At 40.0% G+C, this 25,985-nt stretch overlaps 1 protein-coding gene across 11 annotated transcripts in view; it reads left to right on the forward strand.

Annotated features, from left to right (window-relative positions):
* Positions 1-25,985, forward strand: part of BCAS3 (BCAS3 microtubule associated cell migration factor) — a 590,230-nt gene that overhangs the window by 65,349 nt on the left and 498,896 nt on the right. The gene's annotated exons all lie outside the window — the stretch shown is intronic.

Consider the following 25,985-nt stretch of genomic DNA (forward strand, 5'->3'; position numbering starts at 1 on the left):
TATTAGGACGTTATCAGTGACATATTGACATGTTCATGTTAGGGCCTGGAGTTTCCTGACTTCTAACCTCTCATCTGCATTAGTGGTTAGTCTCAGGAAATTCATCTGCATTCCTTTTGCTATAAAGTAAATATAATACAGTGAGAGAGCTGTTAGAGAATAATATTTTTATACCATTCTTTGTTATTGGAATCTGAAGAATTTTCAAGTTATAGAGTCACTTTAAAGCTATCACTAGCATTAAAAAAATTAACAGATTCAACTATCCCTTTACCATACCCTTAAGAAATTCATCCTATTGTGACTTTGCCTGACAAAATAATGTCTCGTAAGATGTACACCTTCAGGACCTGTTTCCTTGCTAATGAAATAGGCATAGCTGTCATGTGTAAAATCAGCATCAAATTAATCTGTGGATTTATTTTTGAATTGTGCTATCTTTTCATTATCCTTCCTGTTGTCTGTTGTGTAGCTGTTAATACACAAGCAACATTCCATGGTACCCTCTAACACTTAGTTAGACTGTAGATTGTCCATTGGTCCAAGAATGTCTTAGTACATTTAAATCTTTTCCCCAAGAATTTATCCTCTGAAGTAGGTGTTTTGTTAACAGTGGGAAAGTACAGAGAACTGAATAAATGTTTACAAATATTAACTCCATTCATATAATGTACTTAAAATTTAGGAAGCTTTTTAAACTCCTAAGATTCTAAACCGCTACTGAGAGATGTAAGGAGTCAATTTTCTTAGTGTTTTAACCACATTACTCTAATGACAGTCATGTGATTACAAGCCTGCTTTACTAATTTTATCTCAACGTTTAAGATTCCTAACACTCTCCAATAAAAGAAAATAGAGGTCTGCTCCATTTGGAGTACGACACAGTTTGGTTTTCTTGATGATTACAAACAATTTGAACAGTTTCTAAAGTCATATTTGAGGGACAATTAAGTTTAACCTTTGAGTTTGACAGGGAGACTCTGAAACGATACACTTTGGCCAAACGCTTTTCTTGTCTTTAGGATTAAAAGTTTCTGTGGAATTCTGAATTGGCAAACTGCAGCTCTTCTCACTTCATCAATGTTCCTTCCAATGCCCTTATACAGTTTTAAGTGTCTCCTTCTATATTGTTGAACACCACTGCAAATATGTTACACGCATTTGCAGTGGAGTTCAATGATATTATAAATCGAACCTCTCTAGCCCGGCACCCTTAGGACCTGACTGATTCTGAACCAGAGACATTGCTGAATCACAGGAGGTCAATATTATCTAGCAACATTACCAACACTTCCATTGCTTACTGAGCTCTTAGAAGACATGCAGGGGTAAATTAGAGCTAAGCAGCAGCACAGAACACTGAGAGCCAAGACTGGTGGCTGGTAACCAACTTTATGGGACTGTGAGAAACTTGGCCACATCCATGATAAGTGGACATGCACTTAACTAAAATCATGCCAGACCACAGATGTTGCTGGACTAGAGAGATTCAACATATACAGGCAGTCCCCGGGTTACATGGATCCGACTTACATCGGATCCCTACTTACAAACGGGGTGAGGCAACTGCGTACTAGCTGCTTCCCCCCAGCAGACCAGGGAGACGCGAAGTTAGCGGCCCCCCCCCCAGCAGACCAGGGAGACGCGGAGCGGCTTTTCTCAGCAGACACCTCAGCTTGAGAATAAAGGACTGAGGGAGTGAGGTGTGGGAGAATAAAACTGAGCTCTGGAGAAATGTTTGGCTAGAGTTTCCCCTACAATATGTACCAGTTCTGACTTGCATACAAATTCAACTTAAGAACAAACCTACAGTCCCTATCTTGTATGTAACCCAAGGACTGCCTGTCCTACAAAATAGGGGATCTGTAACTCTGATTCAGTACTTTCTTTGAAGCTGGTCATTCTTAGAAGTCCTTTATTCAAATTTTAAATGAAAAGCCTTAAAATATGACCAGAATTTGTAGGAGACCAAATAAGTTTAAATTTTTATAAAATAAATTTAAATGTAAAAGCCTAATGTTTTGCAAATTTGGACTACCAATAGTTGACATATAGCAGGCCACAAACATAGGCTCCATCTGAGTTACCTCAGGTTTAAAATGAATCCCCAGTGACCACAAGGAGCTAGAGTTTGGCTTTAATAAACTAACTGGAAAGCCATTCAAAAGTGTAGGATGGAGAAGCTTATTCAAGTAAATCTCCTCATGGATGGCCCACTCCATAGGTTTTTTTTTTTTTTAAAGGTTTCTGGTCCAGCTACATTTCTTTTAAATGGGTCAGCCAAGATTTGTGGCCTTTCACAGTACAGAATCCGGCAGATGATTTTAGATGAATAGACCCCCTCTGCTCTAATAGGAAAGTGGTAATTTGTTTATATCCCCTAAGGAAGCTCACATTGCATTGGGCAAAACGTCAGGAATGATTAAAAAAAAAAGGTGGCGAGTGCCCAATAGACAAAATACATCTTTCTGTAATGAGTCTCTTTGAACTGAAGTGATTAATTTACTTTTGTACTAGGCTGTAGTGGAGACTAATTTTGGTGCTTTGAAATATCTTTCTGGCATACAGTTTTAGGTGACATCAACTGTACTGTTGAAAATAAATTCATTACAGATCTTTTGCACAGTGCCAGCTCTATAGCTTCCCTAAATAATTATTTAACTGGTGATGAAGCTACATGTTCTAAACTCTTTTCCTACAATGTGGGTTATGAACTAGTTTTCTAGAAACCCATTTTTTAAAGTCAAATTTTCCATCTAGAACTAAATTCATTAAATCACTAAAGGCTTGCACCATTTCCCTGTATAATCATTTCAAAATAACTGGCCTTTTCAACCACCAAAAAGGATGCAGTCTTGACACGTAAATGGGAAACAGATTGTGTTTTTTGGCTGATACTGTGGTGCTGGTTTAGATGTTGGTTCAGTCAACTTCAGTCTTAGATTACAAGATTTGCAAATTAAAGGAAAACCAAAAAGGAAAGAACATCAGCGTAAATTCTGTCGTTGTGGAATTACGCGTAGGAATGCCCACAATGCTTCTGGTTTTTGGAGGGACAATAAAGTTGTCACACCAAAAAGAAAGCATTGATGGGCCTCAGAACATCTTAAGATAAATTTTAACTGGTGCAAAATCTAAATTAAAAAAAATAAATCTGTGAAACGTATGCATTAACTCCTCCCCAATCCAATGCATTTTTTCCCCATAGTAGATCTGTGGGGAAAAATGGCATTAATGTGTAAAGGGGGAAGCTTAGCTCATACAAAAGCCAAATGATTCTTGCTGATTCTGTTTATTTACAGTGTACTTGTGTGTGTCTGCTTGCACCTATGGGCTTATCTAGTCTGGCACCCTCAGGACCTGACCAGTGCCAAACCAGAGAATTTGCTGGACCATAGGAGGTCAATATTGTTTAGCAGAATTACCTACACTACCACTACTTACTGGGTCCTTGGAAGACATGTAGGGCTAAATTAGAGCTAAGTAATAGCATAGAACACTGAGAGCCAGACTGGTGGCTGTAAACAGACTTTATGGACCAAGGGAAACTTGGCCACACCCATGAGAAGTGGACATCTGGCTAACTAACATCATGGCAGACCATAGATGTTACCAGACCAGAGAGTGATGGACTGGAGAGGGTCAACCTGTATTACTTAGGAGCAGTACTTTTTTTGTAAGAAAAAAGCTGCCGGTACTCTGGGGCAAACTTGTTGAGAGGAAAAAAACAACAACCCACCAGGGGCCGAAATGCAGTCACGGCCCCTTTAAGAGCCAGAGTGCTGCACTGGGAGCCGGGAAAAACAAACAAACCCACTGTGTGTCCCGAACAAACTTCCATCAGGAGCCGAGCCGCCCCAGGAAAACAGGTGCCAGTACACGCGGGGGATATCCCCTTCTCTGTGGGCTGGGAAAATAGGTGATAGTCCGACATTCCAGGCCATACTATCACAAAAAAAAAACACCACTGTTTGGGAGAGAGACAGGTGCTGAACCTAGGATGTAGCCTGTAGAGTGAGGGTGCACCTGAGCACTAAATAAATGGCATCCTTTCTGGGGATGTTTGAATTTCTCTGTCAGCTGAGTTCCTAAAAGGCCTCTGAAGGAATGGGATGGCTCAGAAAGCCAGGTGTGGTAGAGTGACCTCTGTCCACAAAGGGGTTCGGAAAGCTAATCAGTGGTTACGCATGTATAGTGCCCTCCTAGCAGCTGAATCTTCTACCCCCTTCTGTAACAGTGGAAAAAAATGAGTTTGTCTTTTGTTTTTATTTCCAGTGGCCATTTTATTAGGTCGTCGGGGTTAGCATATGCTCGGGCAATAATAATTTTAGGTAAATACATGCCCACACAGATGGGACTAACGCAGCAGAGTTGCATCTGTATATCAGACGAGACAATTTATCCCTTATTGTCCCAATTGATTCACAAGCAAATGCTGGCGAAACGGTGTGAACAGTTTAGTCTTACGGTGGTATTTATCATCAGACAATGACTCATGCCATAGCAGGCAAAAATAGTTTCCCCAAAGAACTTTGGGCTCTACCACAGCAATGTTCTAACACTCCATATTGCTGCATGTATCCCAAGTGCTCTATATAAATGTGAAGAGAGAGAGTTGCCGCTTTCAGAAGTTTACAGTTTACACGTGATAGAGATACAAGTATTACTGGTTAGATGAGCAGTAGAAGTTTTCACCATTACTGTTTCAATATTTGTAAATTTTAAAGTCTAAAGGTAACTTTATGACCAACTCCTCTGAAATCCTGTATAACATAAGCCAAAGACACTCTCAAAATAATTTCTGAATCTAGAGCGATTTGAAGAATGAAATAGAGGTCACTTAAGTGCATGAGAAACAAGAAGCATAGGATGTGGCATGAAATAAAGTGCAGAGTTGGAAAAGGAAGCGATGGAAAATCTGTGACTTAGCTAATGTAATTTTACATTTTTCTGTTTTGAGACATCTGTTTACAAGACTAAACAACTAGTGCAAGCAGCTTTTCAGGAAGTATGTAGTTACTGTGATTGAAACCTACTAACATGTTAATACTGGTTTTATTCAAGAAAAAGTTTGGAGAAGTGTTTATGTTTATTAGAAAGCTGGGTTTTTTTTCAGGAAAAATATAAAAATATAATTTTAAACCAAGTTTTAATAGCATCTTGCATTAATATTTGAAGATTTTATACAAACCCATCTTTTATATGGCAACTAGCTTTTCTTCTGGTTGACAGTGTAAAATCAGCATCCAGATCTCAGAACCCGTGTTTTGTAACTTTTAAAATTAGCTAACTGTAAAATGATTTGGAAATGACAAACAGCATAGCGTTCTTGCAGGATTGCCTGGGAGAAGAATATTATTGATGATGAATTAAGTTGTTGTTCGCAGTTTTCACACTGCTTTGAGTAACCCTCTCTGATACATTTTAGCTGAAATGCCAGCGCAAATACAGTGGTTATATGTATTTCGGATCCATTTGGTTATACCAGGGATTGAATCAGAGCTGGATGCGTAAGGGGGGGTGTATCTACTCATCAAGAAAATAAAATATAGCTCACTTTTTACCTTTTCAAAATTTAAAATGACCCATAAAATAAAAAAAATGAATTGGACAGATGGTTATGATTTTTTTATTATATTTGGACACCACCAAGTAAGTTTCATAAAGTCTGTAAAAATATTAGCAGTCTTTTGTTTTCACAAAACTTGGTATGATTCACAAAATCCTGTAAATTCTTTCATGTCACCACCCTTGCTATTCACAGCCATCATCATGGTGGTTAAAAAAGCTTTAAATTAAAACCTGATCCCTTTCAAGGAATTAAATACTTGGAAACAGCATGTTTGCTTCATTTGGAGCCCTGGATCCTATAGTTTGTAGAGCAATTACTAGACCTCTTTTGTCCTTTTTAAAACTTTTTTTTTCCTCTAGAAGTGATACAGCTTTTTTCTTCTCCCTAAAATCTGAAATGTACGATGACCTCTTACAGGTAAAAGTAGAGTCCTCCTATTTTATACGCTATCATCACTTGGAGGGAATTTACTCCAAGGGGATTCATTTGGTACTGTGAGAAATCCATGGCATCATGCTTTGTCCTATCATCTGCAAAGCTCTCTTCCAGTTCCAGCAGATGATAGCGACATCATTGTATAGCGATATCATTGTCGCTATACAATTAATATAGAAATTGTACTTTTTTTGTCTTTACAGATCTTGTGGCAGTTTTTATAAACCCAAGAAAATCAAAACCTATGAATATAGTACTGTAGGCTCCCAAAATGATGTTGCGTTTTGTTGCTAGAGTATGCACTAAAGATAGCAACCCGTCTATATTTTTTTTAAAGTTTAAGATTGGATTTGTATCCTTTGTTTATTTTTTATAGTCCCTTTTAACAATAACATCAGTTAAATTATAAGAAAATGGAACGTACAGTTTTGAAAAATCTTTTATCAATTCACACATCCAAAGAGAACCTCTTCAGTGGAATACCTGGTATGTTGATAGTGAGGGTCAGAAGGATCTGAGGCACTGAAATGCTAAAATCAATGTTGGAGGCTGGCTCAATCTGGTAGAACAGACTTGATCTATAATAAGGAATAACATGTGGATTAAAGTACAGTATAATGATAATCCAATGGCAGATCTACAAGGAAGCAAATGAGAATTTTGGGGTTAAATGTTGGCCAATAAATAAGAACCTTGAGTATTTCAGAATTTGGAAAGGTCTGATTTATGAAACTGTTAATAAGCTAAACTATTCTAAGGCTATGTGTAGACTGCATGATTATTTTGGGCTACCCCTCATCTTAACAAGCCACCCGTTATTTTGAATTATTTTTCAAAATGACGGCACGTTATTTCAGCATCCCAGTAACCCTCATTCCACTGTGTAGACATGCCAAATTTTGAAATAGCCTATTTCAAAATTTAATCAAAAGGAGATACGCAAATTGCGTATCTTATTTCAAGTTTAGGGTGCTGTGTAGACACACTCCAAGTGATTTTGGGGGAGGGGAAAAAGGGATAGAGAGGAGAGGGTAGAGAAGCTTTCCAGGTTAAAGGAGCAATAGTTTTATTCTAGCATTGGTTATTGACTTCCTCCAAATGTATTATGGGAAGGGGAAGAAGTAGTCTAATGTTAAATGTATAGCAAAATAAAAACAGCTGGAGTGCATACCTTACCCAAGTCACTTGTCAAAAGAAGCACTACAGGGGAAAAGATAGTTCAGAGTGCCATTACAGGCAAAGCTGCTGGTTCTAGGGCCACTTTAAATGCCACTTTGAATTATTCAATAGTGTAAATGCTATAAAGTTAATTAGAAGAGGAACAAACTCTACAAAGATAAATGTGTTTTCAATATGGTTCTCAGGGAGGGTACAGTAGAAACCAGCGAATAAGAGGAAATTTATTTCTGGCAGCACTCTAGACATGGAACTGTGGTTGAACTTTTTACCCTAATTACGTCCCCGCTAATGCCTGCAGCGGTCTGGAATCAAAGCGGCCCTTCAGGCCCTGGAAAGTCTCTGATGTGGCCAGCGTTTGTTGTGTGATGAGGGTTACTTAAGAAAAAAATGGAATATTGTGACAGGATTTTTCAAAATTTCTCAGTTACCACCCACCTCACTTGTTGCCTACAAAAATAGAGTAATTGTTTGCATCTGTGTGTTTTTGTCTGTCTTAGAAATAACTGTTATAAATCAATGTGACACAGACCCAAAGAAGCTTTTTCAGGATAGTGTTTTGTTCACTCAGTATGTGTTTTAGGGTTGTTTTTTGTGTGTAATGTTGCCACCACCTGTAAGAGTAACTTAAAGAACCTTGCAAAATAGCCATGCTTGAAATGTCAAGGATGATATTAAGATTTTATTCTGTGACTACTAACATTCGTACACGAGTTACTTTTAGACAAAACATTTTCAATTTACCTTTTAAAATTATTTTGAGAGGGGTAATTATTAGTCATGTAATTAATTCTTATTTTGTAATGTACTTTTAGTTAGTGGGCCAAATGAATTTTCTGCAGTGTCTTAGCATTATACAAATGCAGCCACATATGCAATATTTGTCACATAAATATGCTCAGTCAGAGCTGAGTTTTTGGTTTCTGTCACTATCTGGTGCATTGTCTCCTATAGTAGTGTCTTTGGCTTTCAAAATTATACCCAGTTATACTTAAGAGCATGAATACACTAGGGAGTTACTTTGCAATAATAACTCCCAAAATAATAATTTTGAAATAGCGCTATTCCTTTTCACAAGCAGGAGTTATTTCCAAATAACAAGCTTGATAGTGTGGATACTTGTCTTATTATTTCAAAATAAGGGGACTTATTTTAAAATAACTCCCTAGTGTAGACATGCCCTAAGGGTATTGCTGGGCACAAACATTCATTTGTAGATTAAAATGGTATTATTTAAATCACTCTGAGGTAAGTCAAAGGATCATTAAATATGTAATGATTGAAATTTTCATGGAATTCCAATCTCTAGTATATTTCTTCAGTAGTACCTTTTTATTCTTGACATGATATTTGAAAATATTACAATTGCTGTTGACTTTAACGGAATACATAGATTTTGGTGGCTATTGGAAATTTGTATAAAATTATACATACATTAATATGGTACAGAAGAGTCAGATATGAATCAGTTGACCCAAAACATCTCCAATTGTCTTCTATACCATAAAGAAGTGATAAAATAAGAAATTTAAAAAATGGCTAAAAACGTAAGTGCTATCTATTCCTTCTGTTTGAATTGCACTAAATAATACATTAGAAATAGCTCTTAAAATGCAATGAGAGATTTATTCTATGTAAAATAAAGTAAGGCTGTAAAAGAATAACTGGAGGACCTGGCCAGTGGGAGCAGCGCTCTGTCCCAGGGCCCAACCAGCAGGACCCGGGCCACGGCAGGCTGGCGAGGCTGGAGCAGCCCCTTCAGCTGTAGCTGGTGGTTAACTGGTTAAATAAATTGTTTAATCGATTAACTATTTTAGGTGGTTTTTACATCCCTAAAATAAAGCACACAGAAAGCTACATATAAAGAACATTAGTAAGGTTGCAAAGTTCAAATACTCAAAAGCTAGGGAAAGCAAGAAAGAATCGTAGCATAATAGAATGGAAAGGAACCTCAGGAGGCCATCAAGTCCAGTCCCTGCATATGTCATGTCATACTAACACACATGTAGTTTGTCTGTTTTTGGAGCCTTTAGACTGGCTACACGGAATGCTGCCCTTGAGCTCCTAGAGTAACTGATAGCAGTAGTAGATTATCTTCTATGTGGCACAGCACTAGAGAGAAATGGGAAACATTGCTAGTGGGTTTCACAGGTATTTGCTGACAGCAGAGGACCAGTGAGACTCCATAGTCTTGGTTTCTATTCCAGGCTCCGGAGGGGAGTGGACGCTAATGGGTACACTCTTCTGACCATTCTCTCAAAGTGTGGTCCCTTCTCCCCTATCTTTTCCAACATTGCATCACCCAAGTCTTCTCTTCCTCACCTTGGCTCATTATCCTGCTTTCTACTCCTTACTTTTCTTGTCCCATTTCCAGTCTATCCCCTTTTCCCCCAGTACCTAGACCTCGTCTCCAAGTTCATCCAATTCCAGCCCTCTCCCCAACTGCGTGTCTGTTTTTCTCTTACAGCCCCACTGTCTTCAGATACAATTGCCAGTGACATCTTGGAGCCCCCCCTTTAAAGTTAATGGATAGGTGCCATTGTGAGGGCATGACCTGAAGAGAGTGGCATTGCAAAGGTGTCACTGTAGTATGATGCGTTTTGTGTGTGCGATGGTAACAACTCAATGTCACTGGAAGAGCCCAAAGCTGGTGTGATGGACTGACAGAAAACGCATTTTGGATAGGACATTTTTTTTTTTTCAATTAGAGCAAATACATTCTATAAACCATGAAATTATGTAAATTTCATAAGGGACACGGTAAATAACATTGTAAATAACATTCTGATAATAGTGCCGAAGAGTTAGGTAGGATTTTCAAAAGAACCGAAGTTCTATGTTACACAGGTTCTCTGGATTTTCATCCTTTGTGCTTTTGGAATTGTAGTTCCAAAAGCACAATGTGGGGTCAAATTGTAGTTTTAGTCATTCTGTATAAGAGGACCGTGTTCATGGTTACACTTTTACATCCCTAGTAAATACACTATATATACAAATATACAGAATTAGTGTGTGTGTGTGTGTATATATAGTGTATTTACTAGGGATGTAAAAGTGTAACCATGAACACGGTTACACGCAGGCTCCCAGTACGTGCAGAGAGCTGGCTTAAAAGCTGGCTCCCCATGTGCATCGGCTCCTGGGAGCCACCTCCCCTCCCCCTGGCGCTGCTGCCTCTATTTTTTAATCTGGCTCCCTGTGTGCCCTGGCTCCTGGGGAGCTGACTGGCCCCACCACATGTAAACATGTAACTGCTGAAATTTCCAGCAGTTACCCATTTACTTAATTAACTGCATTTTAACATTCCTAGTATTTACCAACAGTGATCTATATTAATTCTCCCAGTCTCTTGAATACTTCCTGAATGTCATTGATCAGAAAGTCTTGTCTCTTGAGGTGTTCTTCAGATTAACAAAAGAAGTGTGAATATTGATTTGCAGTTTTATGTATATTGGCAGACTGAAATTTTAGTGCCTGCCTTAGCTATAAAGGCTTCCCTTGCTCCGCAAAACACTGTGCTGGCTTTGTAAATGCCACCTGTGCTAGCCTTAGAGCCAGTTTTTAGAGCTGCAGCTTCCAGAAATCCCATCATTTCCTATTAAGCGGTGGCAAATGGTAGTCTTTCAATATACAGAAAGCTTCTGCATTTTGTTTGTCATGTTGATCATATCTTGTATGTAGTTGGACAGCAGTCTGTCATTCTGTAAAAAAAAATAAACCAGTAGCATGTTTGTTTATATGATGGAACTCTATCCGCTCAGGAGGCTCAGGTTCCATTTGGTTAAGATGTGTGATGATTGTTTTTTTTGTTTTTTTGTTTTTAAACAGAAATTACTTCAGGGTAAAATAAATTAAGATTTTACAACCCCTGATTTAATTTGTAACCGACTCAGGAACAGAATCGATATTGCTCAAATTTGAACATTATATTCTAGCTACAGAACCATCCTAGCTCATATTCTTAGAAGAGTTATAGAAATATATATACACAGACACATGCTCATTCACGTCATGATCACAGGCGGACCAAATCTGCTCGGCTTACCCAGAAGTCTGATCTGCTTACGCTCAAAGAGCAAAACTTGACCCAATGGTTATGTCCCATAGTACTATAAATAACTACATTTTTATATTGGATTTTCCACGTACATTACAAGCTAAAAATTGCAAAATTGTCTTGAGGGAGAGTTATCGTCAAGTGCCATTCCATATACAAACATGATTGGAATATGAAAAAATATGCTTCTATTAAACCACTTGTATGACCTGATCCTGGGTCCGTCTATGATTTAAATGTTGGCTAATTTAGACATTAGAGTGCCAGACCTGCTGGATGTAGGGTGATTCTGTTTTGAAGGACTTTGAGTCTTCCTTTTTTTATCATAGTCCATATTAACTTGCTCATCACCTTCTATTAACTAATCCAAAATATGATGAGACAGCAGCATTTTGTGACATGTGGCATGTCTCAGTGGAGTGGAAAGCGTGTTTCACTCTGGGTTTTCAACTGAGGCATGCCACAGCTGAAAGGCCAGCTTGTGCTATACTTTACACTTCAGTGACAGGCATGCCACATGTCACACAATTCAGCAATTCAATGCTATAAAGTGCTGCTGTCTCTGTGGGGCACGGAGTATTGGTTGGCTCTATGTAATGTCATACACTGGAACAATCTATTTGGCTTTGAGTTATTCAGTGGAAAAAAAATGGGTAGAAAGCCTGTTCCAGATCAGATAACCAGAACGAGTAATGCGATGGGCAGAATACATGGTACAGGTTGAACCTCTCTAGTCCAGCACCCTTGGGACCTGATCGGTGCTGAACCAGAGAATTTGCTGGACCATGGGAGGTCAATATTGTCTAGCAGCATTACCAACACTGCCACTGATTACTAGGCTCTTGGAAGACATGTTAGGAGTAAATTAGAGCTAATCGACAGCACAGAACACTGAGAGCCAGGACTGGTGGCTGTAAACCAACTTTATGGGACGGTGGGAAACTTGGCCACATCCACGATAAGTGGACATCCAGCTAACTCAAATCATGCTGGACCATGAATGTTACCGGATCAGAGAGTGCTGGACTTGAGATGTTCAACCTGTAGCAGAAATGCACATATTCATAGAAACACAATCTGTAGTGTTGAAAAGGCAGAATATGAGAATTGCCTTCCTCTCCTCAAATGGAGGATTAAGTTGTGTATGATCTAGGAATGTGATAGTGTTAATTGGTTAAGGCTATAGAATACACGTGTTGTCCACGGGGAGCTGGGACCCTTCACGGACAGGGGCTGCGACTGGGCACGAGCCTCTGTTGGTGGGGAGCTTGGGCCCCTGTAGACAGGGCTTGCTGCCCTGAAGCAGCCTCTGCCTGCGGTGGGCCCAGGCTGACCACGGACAGAGGCTGCTTTGCTGCAGCCTCTCTGGCCTCACCTCCCCCTGGGCGAGGGGAGAAGGTGGCACCATGGAGCTTGTGCCAGGGGAAACTGGCTTTTGAGCTAGCTCCCGCCCAGCACTGGCTCCTGCTTCCCCCACCCCTTGCTGTCTCTGATAGTTTCAGAGGCAGTAAGGAGTGTGTGCGGAAATGTGAGTTGTCAAGATTAACCAATAAGCATAGGCTATCATCAGTTAATTGTATACTTGACTACTCATTTATATCCATAATCTGGAATGTGTCTGTAATGCATAGATTCCAACTTTAGCACATTACAGTGGGCTGGTAGCCCCCTTGTGTCAGAAATAGGAGACCTATATATTACCGAGCAGCTTTATGACTTTTTGCCTGGAGATTATCCAGTTTCAGATATTACACTTCAACAAACACAGTTCCGTACCTTGCTGCTCCATGATTGATGCATGAAGTCTGCACTGTCTCCCTTCCTCTGCCCCAAACGAACTCTCCCCCTATTTTGTTCGTATGGTCTGAACTGAGATTGAAAGCCTTTTGTAGCTGGGACAAGGTTATTTGTGTTTTATATAATGCCTCAAACATTGATGCCGCTATGAGAAATGCCATTTCTGGTCACTGGATGGAGTACATACGTTCTATGCATACCGTGTTCTAGTATTACGCTAAAGTGGATGCACTTGATCTTTGGTAGGGAAGTGCTGGCCTTGCCACTTAGAAGCAGCACTTAACTGATTCATGGAATGATAGTTACAACAACTTCACAGGAGTCCCTTTCAGTCAAGATGATTGGATGTAGAATCAGCCAGTTAGTTACGGATAGTGCTAAAACTGTGAGGAAAAAGCCATCCCTGGATTATGAGTACAGAATAATTATAACTCACTATGCTATCCATGTGGAAAGAGCATGGTATTTTCTAACTGGGTAGTAGAAGAAATATATGCCAACAGATATTTAAAAAGATGACTTTATCTAATTATGAACATTAAATAGGAGAAATGTCCATATTATATGTATTTGTACTTTTGCATGAATTCTATATCTCCACATTCATTGAATTCCAAACGCTTTTCTCATGTTTACTATGCATGTAAAGAGTTCTGGCGGGGAGGGAAAATACAGGAATTCCTGTCATCGCAAAGGTTTTTTACTAATAGGAATTAATAATCTCTTCCAAAGATGTACTTCTGTAAACTTTTTGTTAGAGGTAGATCTCCTTTGCCATATCCCTTTAACTACATTTGATGTAAAAGGCTAATAGATAACATAAATAGATCTCTGACCTTTAAATGAACTCGCAAATCAGGATAAAGTAAGAGGCAAGCAGATTTAACACACAAGTACATACGTGCATTTTGATTTTACATTAAAATATATGCACTAGGGATGTAAGCAACTAGTCGACTACCCAATAAGCCTAGGCATATCGGGCCATTGAGTCACTACTCGACTAGTTGCTTCCTCTCCCTTGCTGCCTGTGTATAAGAGGCACCAAGTGGGGAGGGGGAGCAGGAGGTGGTGCACAGGGAAACTGGCTTAAAAGCACCGTCTCAGCACCATCTCCGCAGGGACACAGGGAAGGTAGAGGTGCAGGGGTGGAAACGAGCAGGAACGAAGCAGTCCCCACATGTGTGGGGTCCCAACTGCTGCGTCTCTCCCTTTTGAAATGTACAAGAGCTGTGGGTGCCTTTTATACATTTCAAAGGCAGAGGTGCAGCAGGATAGCAAGTGCTCCCACCTTGACTAATCGAGTCTATCGACTACTCGATTAGCTGATGAATCGAAATTTAACATATGGTTTAAAATTATTTGTCTGCTGTGCTTGTAAATGTTGGGAAAATATTGCAGAACTTGATTTTTTAATGATCTGCAAATACCTTTATTTGGTGGAGGTTTTTGTCTTTCGATACAATTTAATTTCTCTAATTATTGCTTTTGATAGAGAATACACAGACATTACACAACTGGTTATCTTCCATAAGTTAAAACAAGGAAGTTACACGTGTCTATTAAATGTTTATGTAGTGCCATACCTTGCAAGGTCTCTATATAGTATGGCATTTCATAAACATTTAATAGACACAAATTATTATTATATTGATGGTTTATAAATTGTGGACGAGAGGGTGTGTGTATGAAAAGTATGGTTACTTTTATCTGAGAATGGGTAATATCATTTTATAGATAGAGGAAATGAGGTATAGATGGGTTTCATGAATTCTTCAGGAGTACAGGAAGAATAACCATTTGACATTGGAATACAGTCTCGCTCTATCGTTGAGCTTTGCTGCCTTATGGAGAAAGGACTTATCCATGAAAATTTAGGAAACAAGACTGTTACTTTGCAACTCAGCGAATCCATAAAATGTAAAATGACCAGCACTGGTATTAAGTATTGGTGTCAGTCCATGTACAAAGTTTAACACCTTAAGAGTTGCCTTGACCTGCCTTGTGAATTGTCTGCTAAGGACGTAGATACACATGTTGCCTTCTTTGTTCACTCTCCACACCTCTTTCCCCCCCCCCCATGCTTGTAACTGTCAACCTGAATGGGTGTATATAAGCATAGCTCTGTGCCTACTTCATTCCTTGGCTCGGGAGGAATAGTTTATTTGAATACTGTGCACATAATTGCTTATATAGTATGAATCAGGATATGAGTAGTTGGGGTTTTGGCTAAGACACATCACTTCCTTTTTTTCCTGCTCTCTCTCACACAAAACCGGCACAGTGTTCTTTTCCCATATTATATTTTTTCCTAGCTAGAACTCGGGTCCTGTGTTTACCTATTATAGAGCTGTTTCTGTAGTGCTGATGGCTGGTTCTTACAGTTTTTCCAGCATATGTGCAGATATGAAGGCAGCATTTAGCTCCTCCATCCTTTGTGGAGGGATGTGGGTAGAGGATATGGAAGTTTCTGTGTTACTTGTGTGTTAGATTTGTTCTGTGTAATTAGTAAAGATAGATACAAGTATGGCGTTTGATCTTTTGGAGTCTAATTCAAATAATGTAATGCTAAATCAAATATGTTCCCTTCTTCTATTTAAAGGATTGGATTTAGTAATATATGCCTGTTTGGAGCAGCTTTTTCTTATTTAAAAATAAGAAAATGACTTCCATGCTTCTTGCTATTTGTGGTAGGTTTAAAATGTCTCTGCTGTTTTTGTGTTTCACTGATACATGCACATTCTTGGAAAATGTCATTTTGTAAAAAAATACCTTGTTTTGGTTAACCTAACATTGAACAATTCTATTAAATATCATGAATAAAAGTAGCAAAATCTATTGTGTATAGTGAAAAATCTGAAATAATCAAAAGCAGTTACTTGAAATTTGATTAAAAACATTTTTTTAAGATGTACTAACAGCTTATAGCATCCATAAGTATTTTAAGAAAGCACCTCTCTCCATAGAATCCTAAAGATTGCATAGTAAACCTGACAATATCTCTTTCTATATAAAAAGGTTTTTCTTGCCAGATGATAGAATGTTCCTGCTGGGCGACAGAATGACATCCTCACATAATCAGTATCAACAGTCTTTCTCAGCAAGCAAAAGTGAGGGGGGAGGGGAAGGGTAGGTGAGCATAGCAAGCAGAGGGCGCAGCCCCCTAGTATAATTTTATTTTTTAGGACTTTTAAAAATTGCCGTGCTTTGAAGTAGGAATGTTAAAAAGTAGGTATTTAACTAATCGAGTAGTCGATAGAATTTCTATGGACTACCTGATTAGTCGATAGGCAGCCAGTTCAGTCCTGGCTCCTGCAGGGTCCAGGACCAATTGAAAAGATAGGAGGAGCCAGGCAGCAATGGCGTGTGAGGGGTGGAGGGCCAGGTGGCATTGTGGAGACGGTGCTGTGGGGAGCCAGCTTTTAAGAGTTTAAAAGCTGGCTCCCCCCAGCACTGGCTCCTGCTTCCCCCCCTGCCCTGCTGCCTCTGATACAGAGGCAGCAAGGGGTCGGGGAATGTGAGTAGTTGATTTGACTACCGATAAGCCTAGTCAACTACTCCCTTACATCCCTACTTTGAAGCACTTTTCCATATAACTTTCTAGCATTTGTATTCTTCGTTTAAACAAAAAGAAACCACAAACAATAAAGATATTGTACACAGCAGTTTTGTGAATTGAAGAAATTTAATTAGTCACTGCCCATATTAAACAAGCAAAATATCACTAAGAGAATGAAATGCAGTCATTGAGTGCTAGTATTGTGAAAGCTGTTTCCAGAAATTTCCTTTCTTAATAGAAGAGTAGTTTACCAAAGAAATTCAGCATGTCCAGGAAGGGCTGGAGCAATGACAGACATATTCTAATAGTTAGATTTTTTTTTTTTTTTTTTTTTTTACAGAATCAAGATTGCTTTGCTGAAAATTAAATTGTGCTTCAAAATAGAATAATCAAATAAGGCCACCTGACATCATTCTGAAACTAATGGCAAAAGAGCTTTTTTTTTTTAATTATAAAACAGACTTTCATAGACAGCTGCCAAAGAGAAAGAATGGTTTCCAGATTTTTTTTTTATTCATGCTTTTTCTGGTTTTGTGTGAATTATTGATAGATATGTCATAGCTCTGTGAGAGAAATGACAAAATGTTTGATGCTTTCAACTGAAAATAGTGGAGTTGCAATAGCTATAGAAACTTGGTTCATATGACTAGTTTTAATCTTATAGCAGTACAATATACTAGTCTGGGTGAAAGAAAATGCATTAATCCACACATGTAACTTGTTCCAGTTTTTTAGCAATATGTCTGAGTAGCTCCAATATGTGAAATATTTCTATAGAAGTCATTGGTACTACAGGCAGTCCCCGGGTTACATGGATCCGACTTACATCGGATCCCTACTTACAAACGGGGTGAGGCAACCCCGCACTAGCTGCTTCCCCCCAGCAGACCAGGGAGACGCGAAGCTAGTGCCCCCCCCCCCCCCAGGAGACCAGGGAGACGCGGAGCGGCTTTTCTCAGCAGACACCTCAGCTTGAGAATAAAGGACTGAGGGAAGTGAGGTGTGGGAGAATAAAACTGAGCTCTGGAGAAATGTTTGGCTATAGTTTCCCCTACAATATGTACCAGTTCCGACTTACATACAAATTCAACTTAAGAACAAACCTATCTTGTATGTAACCTGGGGACTGCCTGTACTCATTAAAGGTCAAATCCGACTTGTTGCACTAAAGTACAAAGTGCGACCATGAGGTACAGTATTATTTTACACAGAACTTTAGTAAATATACTGTTCTATTAAATACTAAAATTACACTTGTCAAAATACATGATCCAATTACACTTGGTGACACCTGTCTGCTGCTTTGTCGTGCCTGCTCGCTCTCTGCTCACTGAAGACAACAGGCGTCTGTCCATTGACTTTGGTGGAGATTAGGGCCCTTCCTAATTTTCACAAATGAGTTGTTTGTAAAAGATGTTCCATTTACCTCGGCTGTGTCCAACTCATATGGAGTCATGGTTGAATGGGGGGCTTTTAAATGTTGATTTCTATTTTAAAAAACTAAACATAATTGTAATGTCGCATTAGAAATGTCACATTGCTTAAACATAAACCATAAGTTGATTTGCCATAGATGTATTTGCTGGTAGATTGTTTTTTCCAACTATACAGAACTCTTCCTGCTATTTATGCTGCCTTGCACATTAGTGCATAAAATAACAGGTCATTATATGAAGAAGGGAAATAGCCTCTTTCCAGCTGCTGCTTGTAAACTGATCCCTGTCTGAGGTGCCAGCATAGATGCACTACATGTCCCTCTCTGTATCTGAAATTGTATCATCCTGAATTACATTACATCTAGCTCCATCTTTCCTTAATTATGCACTGAGCTACATTGCATCTGCCTTGCTGTATGCTTGCAAGTGACTTCTTCCTTCATTCACTTAACAGATGATACATAGACAGCTTTTGAAAGGGATTTGTCCCCCAAACAAGGTTTTCTCTAAGGCCTGGTCTGCACTCAGGGAGAAGTTTGAATTAAGATACTCAACTTCAGCTAACTGCGTAGCTTGAGTCAAAATATCTTAACTCAAATTTTGGCTCCATCCATACAATGGGAAGTTGAAGGGAGCCAACTCTCCCTTTGACTTCTCTTAATCCTCATAAAAGCAGGTCTCTGGGCATTGACGGGAGCGACCTCTCAGTTTGAATTAGTGTATTTTCACTCGCCCCGCTAATTTGAACCCCAGAAGATTGACTGTGGCTGCTTCGATCTTCTCTGTAGTTTAGACATTGCCTTAGGGTCTCTGATTTTAAACAGTTGCTTGGATTTCCAGTCATTAGAGTCAATTTGGTCTCATAGCTTTTTGTTATGGGGTAGTGGTGAGAGAGCGAATAATGCCTCCACCCCAATCCACTTGCTCATCACCATACTTAGTTTAATAAAATTCCAGCTTTTCAGTCTCGAGAGAGCCCCTTTTGAATTTGTTTTCCTTCAGGATAGCTGTCTCTCAATTGCTATTATGATTCTGCTCCAGAATTCTGTGACGTATTGGTAGCTTTCATTCTTCAGATCCCTCTAGTTTTTAGAATCTGTGGCATTTAGTGAAGGGATATTTTGTAGCAACTGCAATTTTATATAGATCTTTATCTTTTTGTTCTCACCTGCTCAGTCTTCTGTGGATTTGCTAGGAGATCTTATTTTTGTGGCATTCTCTTACTCATCTAATAGAGTTTTTCCTGTACTTCGTCCCTACTATTTTCACTCCTGTAGTTTAACGTTTAATGTTCCTGACCTTGCCTTGGACTATAGTCTTTCCTTTTCCTCATTATGTCTTTGATTTCTTAATAAAGAAAACATCTGTCTGCATTTACAATTTCCGTTACATTTTATTTGATCACAACATGTTCTCTCTCATCAAGCACCCTTGTTTTTGATCACTTATTTGTCCTGTTGACTTGACCTACTTTTTATTTTAACTTTTGGTTGATACTGTTTTTAACCTAATTACCTTAAATTATTCATTCATTTGGAAAGGGAAACTTCAGTATGCAAAGGTGAAATTGAGTACATCATGAAGGCATGCTTTAAGCTTGTTCACAAGTATATTTTCAGCTATTAGTATGTGATCTAGTGACAACTCTGAGCATGAGTTGATATGCACAGATTGCTGACCTTATCTTTTTCTATTCGGGTATTAAAATGAGGATTCCTCTTCAGTGTTTTTTAAACGGGTTACTGCTATATTTTTATAGCTTTATAAATACAGGCAGTCCCCGGGTTACATGGATCTGACTTACATCGGATCCCTACTTACAAACGGGGTGAGGCAACCCCACACTAGCTGCTTCCCCCCCAGAAGACCAGGGAGACACGAAGCTAGTGCCCCCCCCAGCAGACCAGGGAGACGTGGAGCGGCTTTTCTCAGCAGACACCTCAGCTTGAGAATAAAGGACTGAGGGAAGTGAGGTGTGGGAGAATAAAACTGAGCTCTGGAGAAATGTTTGGCTAGAGTTTCCCCTACAATATGTACCAGTTCTGACTTACATACAAATTCAACTTAAGAACAAACCTACAGTCCCTATCTTGTACGTAACCCGGGGACTGCCTGTAGTGTATTTGCTAGGGATGTGAACGACTAGTTGACTGTCCGATAAGCAAATGCTTATTAGATAGTCAATACACTAATTGATTAGTCACTTCTCCTCCTTGCTGCCTCTATCAGAAAGAGGCAGCAAGGGCAGGGGGAAGAGGTAAGGGTGCTTCAAAGTGGCAGTTCCATATGGAGCCTGGGGCCAGACCCTGGGCTCCACATGGCGCTGCCACTTCGAAACGCCACGTGGACCCCGACTAGAGTCCCTAGCTAGCCCCAGGCTGCACGCAGCATTACAAAGCAGCAGTGCTGCATGGAGCTCTGGGTCAGCTGGGCTCCATGTGGAGCTGCCACTTTGAAATGCAGCAGGGTGCAACTGGTCCCATGGTCCCTGCAGCGCTTTCACCTTTGAAGTGTAACAGCCCTGGGGCTGTTGTTACACTTTAAAGGCGGAGGTGCCCTTATCGACTAATCAATGCAAATTGCATCGACTATTTGATTAGCCAATAATCTAAATTGAACATCCCTAGTATTTGCTAAGCGGTTTCCTTCTGTATATATGTTCTTCTTTCCAAACTAAGCCTCTACAAACTGAGTGACTCTCATGTTTAAAAGAAAACTTGTGAATAAACAGTACCTGTATGATGATAATCATGCACAGATATATTCGTCTGCTAACTATACAAGACATCTGTTGGAATTTTTCCTTCTAATATCTCCACATGGCAATGATGAGTCAGAGAAACCCGACCAAAACAGCACAAATGATGGAATTCTTACATTTTGTGTTTACTAAAGGAAAACTAATGGCGCTTACAGTCTTCAGTGATCCATTTCATATCTCTATATGAAGCATGTAGATGGACAGCTAGGATATAATAAAATATGCATCATCTACAGGAATTATTGTTAGTATTTTATTTTTGATAGACTTAAGACTACTATTATCCCAGGTGAGGAAAGTACAGTCTCCACATTCCTGTTTAAGGAATTTCCATCTGTCTCCTTTGGTTACTTCACATAATATCTTTGAGATCCTGAATTGTGATTGATATTCTTCTGACCAAGGAGCACTGGATGGGGTATCATCTTTTATCTCAAACTTAACTTGTTTTATAGTCTCCAGGACACATCAGCTTGTGTTGTCTTAATGTGGAGTAGACTTTTAAATAATCATTGTATTTCATGTTAACTGAGTAAGTAGGATAGGGAGCATACATAACCTTTTGGTGATAGTCTGGCTATGCCAAAGAAAGACAGGAGGCAATTGATATCATTTTAGTCAGGCCATAACTTTATTATTGGACTAACAGACTTACCTGGTGTTGCCCGGGCCCTTCAGTGCAGGGGGCTAGCTGTGTGGTGGGGATAGGGGACAGGGCCTTGGGGATGTGTGTGAGAGGGAGTGCAGGAGGCTGGGGGTAGGTGAGAGTTGGGGGGTAAAGAGGTAATCGGGGTGGGGGAATCCCATCCAGTAAGGATTTTTTTTTCTCCCCCTAGGCTCTCCCCCGATCAGCAGCAGCTTTTCTCCTCTTCGGCACTGCGGCCAAGGACCGGAAGCGGGGAAAGGGTTTGGGCCAGGGAGGCTTTTTACCGGTGTGCTGGCAGGCAAAATGGCAGAGCCCCTGCTAGCCACTCCCTTGGTGGTATGGCTGCCCCCAGTGGACACTCTGCAGGATAGCTCTCCCCTGCAGGCTTGCTGTCCCCAGTGGCCACACTCATATCGTGTTACTTGGAACAGCAGCCCCTCCCTTTGCATGTTATGGAAAACAGTCCCTTTCCCAGAGCTTCCAGTTGTCCTAGTACAACCAAACACTCACTTTGCTTTAAGTTAGGAGAAGAGGAAGCTGCCTACCAAATTTGGCCCCAGGTCTTACCGATTAGGAGGAGTTCTTGAACAAATGGATTTGCAGATAGACAGACAGATGCACACTCTCTATATAAAATACAGTATACAGTGCAAGCGACCCCCAACACCGTTTTCCCATCTTTTACCAGCTCCTTCCCATTTCCATTCATGTCCTTCCAGCAGAGCTACTGCTGCAACCTTATCAAACCCTTCCCCTGTAGCAGGGTTAAGGTGGGCTATAATAATGAAGGTTGGCTCTCTGCTGTACCAATCATAGGAGTCCCCAGCTACCCCAAGCTCACTCAATTATTAACCACCTCTCCTCAAGACCTTTTCCAGCCCATTTATCCATTACTATACACCTTATTTTATGGAGTACATGCATTAGACACCCACTATACACATTGTTACGACATATGGCCACCCATCATGTCATGCATGAACAGAGCCTGCCTGAGCCTGCAAGGAAGACAAAAAACTCACAGCTGCACCGAGGCCAATATAGTGGCAAAGAAAAAATTTCTGCCCAGCCCCCCTCAACATGGCAACTGGTGAAATGCCCAGTGCAGATATAGTCAATAACCTGGTATATTTGTCACCTGAATAAAGAGGGAGGGTGGGGGAAGAATGCCTCGTGAAGAAGAAAGGGTCAAGGCACAGGCTGATCTTTTTTTAAACCCCTCATTCCTGGCTGGCGAGTCAGCCACTACGCTGACCTCCCCCCCCCCCCCCCCCTTTTTTTAGCAGTTTTTTACGTCTCAGTCTTCCCTCCAAGCCATAAAACACTGTTCTTCTCTCGTGGCCAGCCAACCAAATACCCCGCTTCTCCCTGCTCAAAGTGTGGGGCGGCGAGTTTATGTTAATTTCATAAAGAAAACAAGATGGAGCAATTTATTCTGTTCTCAGTTTTGTGGTGTGTTGCATTCCGTGGGTTCAACAACTCTTGTTTTTGAAACCCAAAGTTCTCAAATTCTTTGGTAAAAGATTGCTCCCATGTAGTCAATGAAGCGAAGTTTTTAATGTTCCATAGGGCTGTGTCCAGACTCAGGGGTTTTTTCGAAAAAAGTAGTCTTTTTTCGAAAAAACTTCACCTGCGTCTAGACTGCAGCCGCGTTCTTTCGAAATTAAATCGAAAGAACGCGGCTTTTCTTTCGACAGTGGTAAACCTCATTTCACGAGGAAGAATGCCTTTTTTCGAAAGTGCTCTTTCGAAAGAAGGTGTTCTTGAATGTAAATAGGGCTTCTTCGAAAGAGAGCATCCAGACTCACTGGGTGCTTTCTTTCGAAAAAGCGGCTTGCTTTTTCGAAAGTTCCGCGTGCAGTCTAGACGCTCTCTTTCGAAAGAGGCTTGCAGTCTAGACATAGCCTAGGAGCCGAGGTACCTCTGTTTCATGGTACAAATTTAAATGTACTTCTGTTAAGTATCTTAACCTAATCAGTGTCACTTTAGACACTTTAAAGATTTGAATGTGTATCTGGTCAGTCCTTGGTTGCTAGCAGAGAAATTGTCTACATAAAAGAATATTTTGCCTAAGTAAACTTTCCAAGATCCTTAGAGCCTCTGATAATGGATAACATCTTTATATATGTACTGTGTATCCTGTTATATCTTATTGAACACACATTCATGATTTGTAATATAAATATACTTATTACTAATATAGAAAAATGCTAACATTCCTGTAATAAAATGATGTGCTTGGAATGAGTGGCATGGAAGGATGAGGCGAATATTCTTGAATCTCTTTACATCTAGATCTGGATTTAAGGTCTAGTTTAAGTGCATAGTGAATAAAAGTTGGTGGGGTTAGATTTTCCTTAGTTCCCAGAATCCGGAATTGGGGCCATGTTTTCATGAGAGCTCTGTCCCCATGTAAACACCTAAATGAAGTGGACAGATTTTCAGAAGTGCTCAGCACCCAACTGGCCACTTAGGCCTTTTCTTTACCAGGAAAAAAGATGTTTTTGAATTTGCTAACTCAGGTAAAGTAATTCAAGCTAAAATCTTAGTTCACACAAGGCAGTTTGTAGCTTTTACCCACATTACCAAGTAAAGTTAAAAACTAGGCTCTCCTGTAGTCTTCAACTCAGTCTGTTATAAGAAAACTTAGTTGTTAACTGATTGCTAGGCTAAATTTTCTAAAGAGCTCAGTAGCTTATTTCTGGCCCTCAGTGCACCTCATAAGAGGTGCACACACATCTTGTGGAGTTAGATGCAAGATGTCCTGGCCTAACCAATCTTTCTAAATGCCTGGATTTCACTAAATTGTCAAATGTGGTTGTACCATAAAACAACAAACGTGTCTGTAAATGTGTAAGCCAAGTCTTAGGATGGCAGGCAAGTATGTTTTTATACATAAAATGGGGGAGTGTCATACAACACTCTCACTCGCATTGCTCACGGACTTCAGTTGTTGCTGCTCCTGCTCAAAAATTCTGATGGTTGGGTCCAGCATCTTCAGATTCTCATGATTCTAAAATATTTCACTTGTTCTGTGTCTGTTGGGGGCGGGGTCAAAAGTAAATAGAAGAACATAGGAACAGGCAGGGCATGTAGCCATGCAGTGAGGGGTGAGAAGAAAGGTATGGCTTGCCAGGAAGCTTTGAATCAAAGCTTGGGACCTTCATTGTACAGTAAAACTCCAATAGTCCGGCACTCCTGATAGTCCAGCATCAAAATGGCAAGAGCCTAGTGAGTGAGCTTCGGCAAAAAAAGAGTCACAAGGTAGCAGCAGCAGCAGCAGCTGAACTGAGCGAAAAGGGTAAAAAAGGCTTAAAAAAACCTAAAACATTACAGTATACTGTATACAGTATGTACAATAAAAAGGGTTAAGAACACTTTATATACAGTATATAATGTATACAGTATATATATAACTTGCTTATAGTACCTCCTGATAGTCCGGCATATCTGATAATCCGGCACCACCTAAATCCCATAGGTTCCGGATTATCGGAAGTCTACTGTACTTCGATCCAAGCCTCATTCCTCTTGCAGCGTTAGCCTTTCCTTTTAAACCTGCTTGCTCATTTACACAAACACCAGTAAAATGATATTATCAAGACCGGTGAAGAAGGAGACTTCCGTAAAAGAATTAGAGAACAATTAGATGCCTGGGGGAGAGATTCCTTAGCCCACCATCTTGCTGGCCTAAGGGATATTAGAAATTGTGCTGTCTGTGTTCCAGACTATGCCTGGGATTTTCCTCATTCCAAAACAAAGTTATTTCTGCTCAGCCCGTAGTATGTAGAACCTTTGCCGCAAATTATTTTTGCTACTTTACATCGTGCCTGTAAGGCTGAGAATCTCAATCACAATGTCCAAATGCTAAATTTCATTATCAAAATGACAAGGCCAGTGTGCACGCAGACTGCGCAGAAATAACCAAAGGGGTGACTTCATAGTTTGACTTTGCCTAAATCAATCTTAGTCACTAGTGTTGTGAAATAAGAGAGTTCCATGCACACGCTTGCACCACAGTGGGTACATTGGCTTTTTCAGGAAACAGATTTAGTTAAATCAGGGCAAGTTGGCATATAGATCAGCACTTGCTTTCCAATATTTTCTAGAGGTAAGCAGCTGGTAATTGAAAGCAACTGATTGGTGTGCCCAGTCTTTTGGCCTTGTGAATGGTTGACACTGAAGTATTCCCTTCCCCTTAATTATTAATGTAGGTATGTGCCTGGAGCAAATTATTCTTTCTGAAGGAATTTCTGTGGGAGTTACTTATATGGGTTTCTTTTTCATTGATGTGTGTTATAGATTCTCGACAGTATATGGGTAATTTGCATACCATAGACTTGTGGGATTCCAGGTAGGAAATGGGCCATATTTGTGTCCCTGTTTCTCCAGAATAATTCTTGAGCAGCCTAGGTCCAAAACATAAGCAGGTATTGTGCCAGGAATTGTGTAAAATGCTGTAAAATAAAGCAGATATACACAGAAGGAAACCTACTCTTTTACCCATACTTAGTATGTTTATTCAGCTGGCAATTTGTGCAGCTTC

The sequence above is a fragment of the Pelodiscus sinensis genome, chromosome 21 (genome assembly GCF_052426305.1).
Source record: "Pelodiscus sinensis isolate ZL-2025 chromosome 21, ASM5242630v1, whole genome shotgun sequence".
In the NCBI taxonomy this organism is placed as follows: Eukaryota; Metazoa; Chordata; order Testudines; family Trionychidae; genus Pelodiscus; species Pelodiscus sinensis.